Genomic DNA, 10,302 nt, shown 5'->3' on the forward strand with positions numbered 1-10,302 from the left:
TAGAAATCCAATGGTTATTTGTTTTGCTCCCTACTCCAAACTTTAATATATTCAGTGTCTTCCTCAAATTGGCTTCCACATAACTTTACCTGCACTTCAATGACACTGTTAATGATAACAGTAGATACCTCATAAATTTGCTGTGCATGAGAACTATATAGGTGACCACAGCTGGAGCTCTCATAACAGAACTTCTCACGTGGATCCTGCCCACTAGCAAGGACCCTACCTGCACAGAGAATAGACCTTTCAGTTGAGTCCAGGCATAGACGACTCATCCCAATTCTCTTTTCAGCAAGAAATCAGGATGTAACAATCTGGAGGCAGACACCTACCAGTATCAGCAAAATCCCACAGCTACCCACTACTGGCAGCAAATAAATTTTCAAAATAAAAGAGATTAAAAACAGAGCATTATGTTTTCTATATTTCATGTGGTATCACTTGATTTATTTCCATGTGTACATTAAGTAATGGTATAATTCCTCTAAAAAAACTTAGAAATTTATAACTAATTAAAAAGAAAAGTGACTGCTCTTAATTTCAATTATACTACTTAACCTAAAAATAATGGTAAAATATATAGATTAATAGTTTTAGGGTCTAAGTTAGGACTTTAAATACTGTGTGAAAAAATTATTCATTGCATAACCATAGAATAAATCATTTCCTATAAAGATCATCATTGTCTTTATTTAAAAAAAAACACAAACTAAATACCTACCTTCACTATATCATAAATTCATTAAAAGTTTGTATTAGCCAGACGTGGTGGCACACACTTGTAATCCCAGCATTTTGTGAGGCTGAGACAGGAGGACCACGGTTCGTGAACAGCCTCAGCTACTTAGTGAGGCCTTCTGCAACTCAGTGAGACCCTGTTTCAAAATAAAGAATAAAAATTGGGCTACCCAGGTGTGGTGGTGCACACTTGTAATCCCAGCATTTTGTGAGGCTGAGACAGGAAGATCAGGGTTCGTGAACAGCCTCAGCTACTTAGTGAGGCCCTCTGCTACTCAGTGAGACCCTGTTTCAAAATAAAGAATAAAAATTGGGCTGCGGATGTAGTTCAGAGGTAGAATGCCCCTGGGTTCCATCCCCTGTACCACAAAAAAAAAGAAAGAAAGAAAGAAAGAAAGAAAGAAAGAAAGAAAGAAAGAAAGAAAGAAAGAAAGAAAGAAATAGGGCTGACTGTTTCCCTGGTACAAAAATAAAAAGTTTATATTGAAATAATTTATGGGAAAGATGTCTAGAGCTTTAAGATACTGTAGAAGCATGAAGCCCATTAGTAATCTATCTGAATTTATACTGTGTTTCAGTCAACAATCTCACTACTATGTCCCAAAAACCTGATCACAACAACTTAAAGAAAGATTTATTTGTTCAAAGTTCTGCACATTTCAGTTTCAGTCCCTGTTAGTTCCAGTGAAGTCTGCAGAGCTCAGGGCATAGCTATAGGGAGCAGGAGAGAGCAGAAGGATTGTGCTCTCATGTCATGGAGATGCAGAGAGAGGGAGAGGGAGAGAGAGAGAGAGAAGAGAGAGAGAGAGAGAGAGAGAGAGAGAGAGAGAGAGAGAGAGAGAGAGAGAGAGACGCTCAAAGTCTGCTCAAAGTTTACACAGAGCAAGAGATTACTACTTTAGTCTTAGTACAATATTGGTTTTTGGAATTCACAGTTAAATCAAACTGGGTAGTAGGACAAAATTGGACTTTTATAAACTCCTTTATTAATGAATCAATATTGATATGTGTTTGTGGGTAAGAACAAAGCACACAGCCATGTGTGTCCATGTCTACGCTCACTGGATAAACCATGGGCAAAACACATGTACTTCTGGAAAATGGCTATCCAACACTTACCTAGAGTGCAGTAAGAATGCACATGGTTCCAGGTCATTGGCTTCTTGCTGCTTGCCTGTTCCACTTAGACTTTCCTTCAAGGAACACAAAGTAACAGTTGCTGGTTTCTGTCCTATTTAGCAAGGCCAGAAGGCAAGACAAAGATGACCTCACAGCTCAGGGCTGCCAGTTCTTTCGCCTGCTCACATCTTAGAGACATCACTGGGGAGAAAGGGCATTTTTTCTCTCTATCCCTTTATTCCTGCATATATGAAACGGGATTGGTGGGACCTACCTGCACCATGCAGAGTTAAGGGTTCACTAGAAAGCCACAGACCACAGCCTTACAACAGCAGAGTCTAGGTTCTCCTGCCTTTGCACCATCTTGGTCTTGGACTCCAGTACTGTAAGGATGCCCTACAGTGGGAGAAGGGAAGTCAAAAAATATATTCGCATGAGGAAGCTTGTGGTCTAGTTACATATTTTCTGCAAGGGCTTCTAAACTCAGGCAGGAGCATCTTTCCAGATTGCTCCTGCATGAGACTTCAAAGCAGTTCAGTCTTTTTCCTCTGGGGCAGCAGCGAGTGCAGAAATCCTATGGGAATAGAGGAATTTACCCTCTTCTCACTAAACTTCCCCACACACCCTGACATGGGATTACTACTCCTCCTGTGAGGAAGGGATTGGGAGGAAAATGCCACTTCTCAGAGCACATGGAGTGTGCCCACTACGTGTGGTTGGCCGGGTTCATTCCCGGGAAGTAGGGCTTGGAGTGTCTTCTGTCACCAGCCACCCAGGCCAGGTGAAGCAGGGTGTGTGTGAGACTCCGCACAGCCACACAGCCAATGCTTAGGGAGATGCCATGGTTAAAGTGTGGCCCCCAAAGGCTCCCGGCTTGGCTTCTAGGTCCCCAGATGTCAGTAGTGAGAGGTGGTTTGGAGCCTTTAAGAGGTGTAGCCTACAGGGAGGTTTTCATGTGAGTGGAGCATGCCCTCAGAAGGGACTACTGGCTTCATGGAGTTGCTACAGAGGCTTGGGCAACAGCCCAGTCTTTCTGGCTTCCCTTTGGGTATGTGACTGTTCCTCTCCTAGGTGCTCCTGCCCTTCCATGAGGACTGTCAGAACCTGTACCATGCTGTTTGGCCTTCCAGCCTACAGAAGTGTGAGCTAAACAAACCTCTTTTCTTTATTTAGTTAGCCGCCTCAGTACTTCATTATGACGATGAAAAGCTGATTAATACAGGAGAGTGTACCCTTCATGGTAACTTGCAGAGGACAGTCTGCCAGCCTGCCTGCCTGCCTGCCTGCCTGCCTGCCTGCCTGCCTTCTCTCCTTCTTTCTTCTGTCCTTCCTTCCTTCCCTTTAGTGGTTTTTCTTTAGCAACTTAGACCCACCAGAGAATAGAAACTAGTTGGGAGATGCCTGTTTCCTGTGGCTCAAAATAACTTGACAATTGGTCCATGGGAGGGGACAGTTTTGATGAAAGAGTCTTTCATCCCAACTATTCACCCCATAAAACGCTGCCTTCCCCAGGACATGCCATCACTTAGTCTTTGCCAAAACATTTCCCAGTCCCAACTAGTGTTATGTCTTCACAGCAGAGATTATTCTTCTTCATTGTTGGAAAGAGACAAAAGGGATAATCAGTTAGTGGGTTTGAGACTACAAAATGAGACAGAAAATTGGCCAATTTAATGATATTCACTTCAACATTCATTGTTGAAGAGCTAAACTTATTCTGGATGTTGCAAAGCGATACCATCAGGGAAACTGTGCAGTCTGATTTAAAGTATCTTCTATATAGCATGAGTCTGTTGGCAGTCATGAAAGTCTTTCAAACCAAGAATATAATGACTTGTAACTTGGCCAAGTTCGGAAGTCTGGTTTACTAATGTGCAATCAAAGTCTGGGTTGTTGTTAGATATTATGCCTCAAAATGACTTGTAAAGCAAAGCTGACAACAATTGTTTCATCCATGTATTGTTATTAAGTATTTATAATGGAATTCTTGACTTAAGTACATTTTAGTTCCAGGAATTGAGTAATTTCTCATAACTGGAGAAAAATAAACACTGCAATTTGGGTATTATAGCATGTTACACATAAATGTTTTAATAGATTTTTGGAAGTCTCTTATTTCACAGAGGTGACATGTTTATGACTTAATATAAGTTCTGAACGCAAAATGTCAGACATGTTCCATTGGACTGTGTCTGCATACATATTCATGTAAGATGTGTGAAACCAGGTAACAGGAAGTATAGATAAAGATATACTGAGATCGAAAAAATTATGGCACAGGAAATGTAAAACCCCTTCTGTAGAATCATGCACAATTCGTACAGACTCCGCAGGGAGATGATGTAGCAGCTTTTGCATTTTCATGTAAAAGAGGAAGTGATAGGACACAGAAACTGTGCCTAGCATGTGCCAGGCCCTGTGCTGAGGATTTTACAGGATTGTCTTATTTACTCTTGGGAATTTTTCAAGAAAAGAAAGGTGGGCTTGGTAACAGGGAGGAGCAGTAAGTGTGACTTGCTGAGGGAGCTGCCCTAAGTCACCAGCGTATGATTGGAAAGATATTCTTTGCCTTTCAGGAAGAGTGAGAAGTGAGGATTCCTCTTTCTCCCTCTTCTACAATGGTGCTGATCAAACCCAGAACCTCACACATGCTAGCCAAGCCTCAACCACTGACCCCAGCCCCAGCCCGGGGGGGGGGGTTGCTTTTTTTCCTAAGGCCTTTATTTATTTTTTGTTTATTTGTTTTATTACATATTTATTGGTGCACTGCAATTACACATCATAGTGAGGTTCCGAGTGATGGGGATATACAAGCTCACAGCACTTGGTGAGTTTTCTGCTGAACCTCACCCTACTCCCACCTCTCCTCTGGACTTGGTACTGAGACTGGTATTGGTAAATATATATATATATATGTGTGTGTGTGTGTGTGTGTGTGTGTGTGTGTGTGTGTGTGTGTATAGACATAGCATTACTCAAAGTGTTTCCTTCATTAATTCTCCTGTCTCTTCCTCTTTCCTCCCTAGGCCCTCTGCGTAGCTCCACCTTCCTGTGTGGAGTGACTTTACTCTCCCTGTTCCTGCCTGGCTTCCACACATTCACTTTCACTTCCTGTGACTGTCTAATCTCACTTAGCTCCACCCATTTTCCTACAGATAACTTAGTTTTATTCCTCTTAATTGCTGAGTAAATTTTCATTGTATGTATCTACCATTGTTTCATCATCAACGCATCTGTTGATGAATACCTCTACTGCTTCCATAAAGTAGCCATTGTGAATTATGCTGTTATAAATGTGGACATGAGACGCAGCCTGAGGCGGCAGCGCCCCGGGCCCAGCCTGACCCCTCAGCAGAGGCGCTGCGGCCCGGCGGGGGAGGATGGTGCTCCGCCAGGCGGAGGGCCCCGCAGCGCAGCGGCCATGGGCCCTGAGGAGCCAGCAGCACGCGGGCATGGAGGAGGTGGACATCCCATCCAATTCCGTGTACCGCCACCCTCCCAAGTCTGGCCGCTACTTTGCCAGTCACTTCATCATGGGAGTAGAGAAGTCTGACTCAGCACATCCTGAGGGTTACCTGTTTGGCGAAAACAGCGATCTGAACTTCCTGGGGAACGGACCAGTCGCGTTTCCTTACGCTGCCCCACCTCCCCAAGAACCTGTGAAGACAGCATCCGAAGGGACACGCTGAGGCTCCTCAAATGTGCCCAGGAAGTGTAGAGCCCTGGGGAAGAGGCTGGCAGACCTAAAGTGCACTGCAACGTGAGCTCACCTTTGACACGGATGCCCGGGTAGCCAGCACCATCGACTACCAGGCCACTGAAGAGTTCCAGAATGGCATTGCCGGCTACATCCCAAAAGATGGCAGCCTGCAGCCGGAGACTGTGCACTGCAAGCGGGGCGTGTGCCGGCAGTGCTGCCTGCCTTCCCACACTGCGGACCCCTGGGAGTGGGCCGAAGAGGAGCTTGGCTTTGACTGGGACTGAGAGGTTTACCCTTTGGTGGTGCAGCTGGGGTGGATGAAGGAGATGAGTATTTTGGCCATCGCCATGTTCTGCCTGGTACTTTTGAAAAGCACACAGAGCCGGGCGTGGTGGCGCACGCTTGTAATCCCCGCGCCTGGGAGGCGGAGACAGGAGGATTGCGCAGGTTCGAAGCCAGCCGCTCTGGTTTAGGAGACCCTGCTTCTCAAATATTAAAAAAAAGTATAAAATAGGTCTGGAAGTGTAGCCCGGAGGTAGAAGGGTTTCCAGGAATCCCAGTACCACCAAAAAACAAAGAAACAAAAAAAAAAAAAAAAAGGAAAGCACACAGATGGGACCTTCTGTGTCAAGCCTCTCAAACAGGAACAAGTAGTAGACGGAGATCTATGGAATTGAAAACAAATAAAATACACAAGATTCTAAGGTGACTGCGGAGGAAGTGAGCCATAGCAGTGCTGAGTGCGTGTCTCTCAGATGTCCGCCATACCTTGATCCTGCCCTGCTGCCACCTCTGCCTCTGTAACACCTGCGCAGACACTCTGTGCTACCCAGCCAACAACCGCCCCATCTGCCGGCTGCCCTTCCGGGCACTGCTTCAGATTCCAGCCATGAGGAAAAAGTTGGGCCCCTTGTCCCCAACCAGCTTTAACCCTACTATCTCATCCCAGACATCTGACTCTGAAGAACATTCATCCTCAGAGAATATTCCACCAGATTACAAAGTGTTGTCTCTTCTGGAGGCCCTCAATGGGCCCCTCACCCTATCCCCTGCGGTCCCTCCACTCCACATGCTTGGAGATGGCCACCTCTCAGGAATGCTGCCTTCTTATGGCCGTGATGGCCACCTGCCCCCTGTCTGACTGCAGCAGCCAAGGACTTAAGCTTAAAAAGAGTCTCTCCAAATCCGTTTCCCAAAATTCCTCTGTACTGCATGAAGAGGAAGATGAACACTCTTGCAGCGTGTCGGAGACTCAGCTCTGGCAGAGACAGTCAGTCCAGCATCCTGGAGAGGAATGCGGTGAAACTCCAGAGAATGAAAATCTCACCCCGTCATCATCAGGGGCTGTTGACCAGTCTTCTTGCACAGGAACACCGCTCTCTTCCACCATTTCCTCACCAGAAGATCCTGCCAGCAGCAGCCTGGCCCAGTCAGTCATGTCCATGGCGTCCTCCCAGATCGGCACTGACTCGGTCTCCTCCCTGTCTGGCTCCTACATCACCCCTGGTACTGAAGAGGAGGGAGAGGCCATCCCTTCCCCCTGCGCTGCCAGCAGGGCCCCCTCAGAAGAAGGAGAGGGGATGCCAGCGGAGTCTCCAGATAGCAACTTTGCTGGCCCCCCAGCAGGATAGCAGGATGCGGAGGGAAATGACGTCATAGAGGAAGAAGATGGATCTCCCATGCAAGAAGATGGCCAGAGGACATGCGCATTTCTAGATATGGAGTGTGACGATAACAATGACTTTGACATCGCAGGCGTGAAAGCACTGGACAATAAGCTGTGCTCTGAGGTCTGCTTCCCCACCGCAGTTCCGGAGTCCTGCCCCATAAACATTGAAGAATAGATACCTGGCAGGCGGATGACAATGATGTCAGTCTCCGTGCTTGTCATCTGGCAGCCTGGAGGACCCTGAGAACAGGTCCTGTGTGTGGGGTCCTTTGGCTGTCTGAGAGTGCCTGTCCTCGTACCCAGGCTCCCCTCCTGTCCTTGCATTCCATCCGTCCTCACTGGACTACTGGCCTTCCCGGCATCCTCCGCAAGATGCGTCCGGACTTTGATACTTGTGTGAAAGCTGGATGTGCAGTTCAGCCTGCTCCTGCGCCCAACCACGTCTCCTACAACCACGGTCCTTCCCCTCTCAGATGGACCCGAAGCCCTTTCTGCTCGCCGGCTGGTGCCATGGAACTGCAGCTTAGAGGGCCTCACGGGGCTGTGGACGGCGCCCGCTGTGCCGACCAGCAGGTGGAGCTGAGCTCCAGGGCCTGGTCTTTCTGCCTCTTCATCTCCATAGCGGGTAGACCAAGCAGAGTCAGAGTTCTGGCAGCTTTGTTATAAATACCTATGGCAATTTCTAAATAAATAAATAAATAAATAAAAATGTGGATATGCACATATCATTATAATATTCTGAATAAAATGTTCAACATCGTTAACAATCAGAGAGAAAAGCAAGTCAAAACTACACTGAGATTCCATCTAACCCTAATATGGCAGTCATCAAAAAAACAAACAATAATAAATTCTGGCAAGGATGTAGAGAAATGTGAACCTTTATTCACTGTTGGTGGAATTGCACATTGGTGCAGCTTGCTATGCACATCAGTGTGGAGATTCCAGAGGACTGGAAATGGAGCCAGCATACGAACGAGCTATACCACTCCTGGGGATCTTTCCAAAGGAATTGAATGTTTCCTGATGAACTGCATACGTCTGTTGAAGAGTGTTAGTTATCCTGGCTAAGCTGTAAATCACTGCGATGTGAGCCTAGCAAATAAACAGAAAATGCAGTCAGGAGAGGGAGGGATTAAAATAAGACTGGATCATTAAACAAAGGTGAGGAGTTCCTCTCAAATCCTGAGGCGTGAAAATTTTTATAAGGTTGTTTCTTGCTCCTGTTCTATCATATGTTCAACTGGGTCAATGGTTAGTCGAGACAAAAGTTGAATTATAATTTTTTAGATGTAGGTTAATCAGTGTTCCTGTTCATAGCAAATGAGGTTGATTTTGGATGATAGTTAAAATCGCATTTACTTTTTTGTATATGTACTCTAAAAGAACTTTAAGGGCACTGTATACTGGGATAGAATTTTACATAGATTTTCAGTTACTTTTTTATAGTATAAATAATACACTGGATAAAATTAAGTCATCTCACTTCACTTTTCTAGCTGTGACTATAGGATACTTTCTTTTGTTGGTTGTTGTTGTTGTTGTTGTTGTTGTTGTTGTTGTTGTTGTTATTTGAGTTTTGATCTTGCCTTCCTCATCTATAAAATTAGGGAGTTTGGAACATTGTGTCCTTTAAGGAAGTCAGTATTCTGCACCAGGAAAATTGATAATAGTACTAATCAGACAAAATCACAGGGTAAGTTTCCTGCTCTGTAGGTGAATTTTCATTTTGGTTTGGAGTGTATTATTCCCAGCCCAAAGATTTTAGCACACTTACACCTAAGCAGAGGTGATCAGGAGCAGCAGTATATAAGAGGCTTTAAAAAGAAGGCCCGAGGACCCCAGGGAGCTCCTGAGAACCTACTAGACATCAGACAAGGTGAAAATAATCATTACTAAAACTCTAAGTCTTCCTTTGCCTTTTCTCTCCCATTCTCTCAATGTGGAGTTTTTTACAGACCACATGAAGATATCACCACTATGATCATCAATAGAATGTGTGTTTGTGTATTCATGAAACTCCTAGAGTTTTTAAATGTAGTACTCTTAGAGTAGATATAGGTGCATTTTCAAGAATTAACTCAGTTTGTTTTCATTACTTCTTCCTGGGATTATCATCTTCAGCTGTATCTCCGAATTTTGTTCTATTACTATTCATTAAATAACTTGTAAAATCTGGGAAAAAATTAGTTATGTTTTAGAATCACAAGAATCAAATATCATTATTATTTTACAATGTATGTTTTGGAAAACATGTCTCAAATTGTATTTATACTTTTGATTTTCAGGTTTTAGTAATTCATTATTGCAAAATATGTTATTTGTATTCCATTTTCCAAACATTTAAGAATTGATCTGTCTTTAGAAAGAACTTTAAGACTCACTCTCTCAGCCAACAGTAACATATCAATTTATTTATTTATTTATTTATTTATTTACTTATTTATTTACTTATTTATTTATTTTGGTACTAGGAATTGAACCCAAGGGTATTCTACCTCTGAGATATGTGCTCAGTCCTATTTTTATCTTAAAACAATCTTTTCAAGTTGCTTAGGGCCTTGCTAAGTTGCTGAGGCTGGTTTTGAACCTGTGTTCCTACTGTCTCAGCCTCCCAAGTGCTAGGAATACAGACATGCACCACCACTACGAGATAAATTGTCACTTTGAAGTATAAGTTCTCTTGGAACACTTAATTTTTCAGAGCATAAAGGATTTTGCAACAAGAATTGAAAAACTTAGTATACTTTCAGAAAAAACAGGAACAGAAGTAAAAACAAACCCAAATTAAAAAGCAATAGAATAGATAAACATTTTTCCCAATAAAATGATATATTATCAGACTATAATTGGTTGTCTGGATATTTTACTTTTTATTTTATTGTATTTTGTGGTACTGGGGATGGAAACCACATTGTAACTCTGAGCTACACCCCCAGCTTTATTTTTTAGGCGTGTGTGTGTGTGTGTGTGTGTGTGTGTGTGTGTGTGTGTGGTACTGGGGATGGAACCCAGGGGAATTCTAAGTCTGAGCTACACCCTCAGCCCTACATTTTTTATTCTTTATTTTGAA

The 10,302-nt window shown here is 43.9% G+C and overlaps 1 pseudogene across 1 annotated transcript; it reads left to right on the top strand.

Annotated features, from left to right (window-relative positions):
• Window positions 1-5,240: 5,240 nt before the first annotated feature.
• LOC308264716 (E3 ubiquitin ligase RNF157-like) lies at window positions 5,241-7,404 on the top strand (annotated as a pseudogene). The gene is made up of 2 exons: window positions 5,241-5,933; window positions 6,166-7,404. The product of its transcript is annotated as an E3 ubiquitin ligase RNF157-like (transcript).
• Window positions 7,405-10,302: the final 2,898 nt, after the last annotated feature.

Source organism: Muscardinus avellanarius, assembly GCF_963383645.1.
Source record: "Muscardinus avellanarius genome assembly, chromosome: 1".
Lineage (NCBI taxonomy): Eukaryota > Metazoa > Chordata > Mammalia > Rodentia > Gliridae > Muscardinus > Muscardinus avellanarius.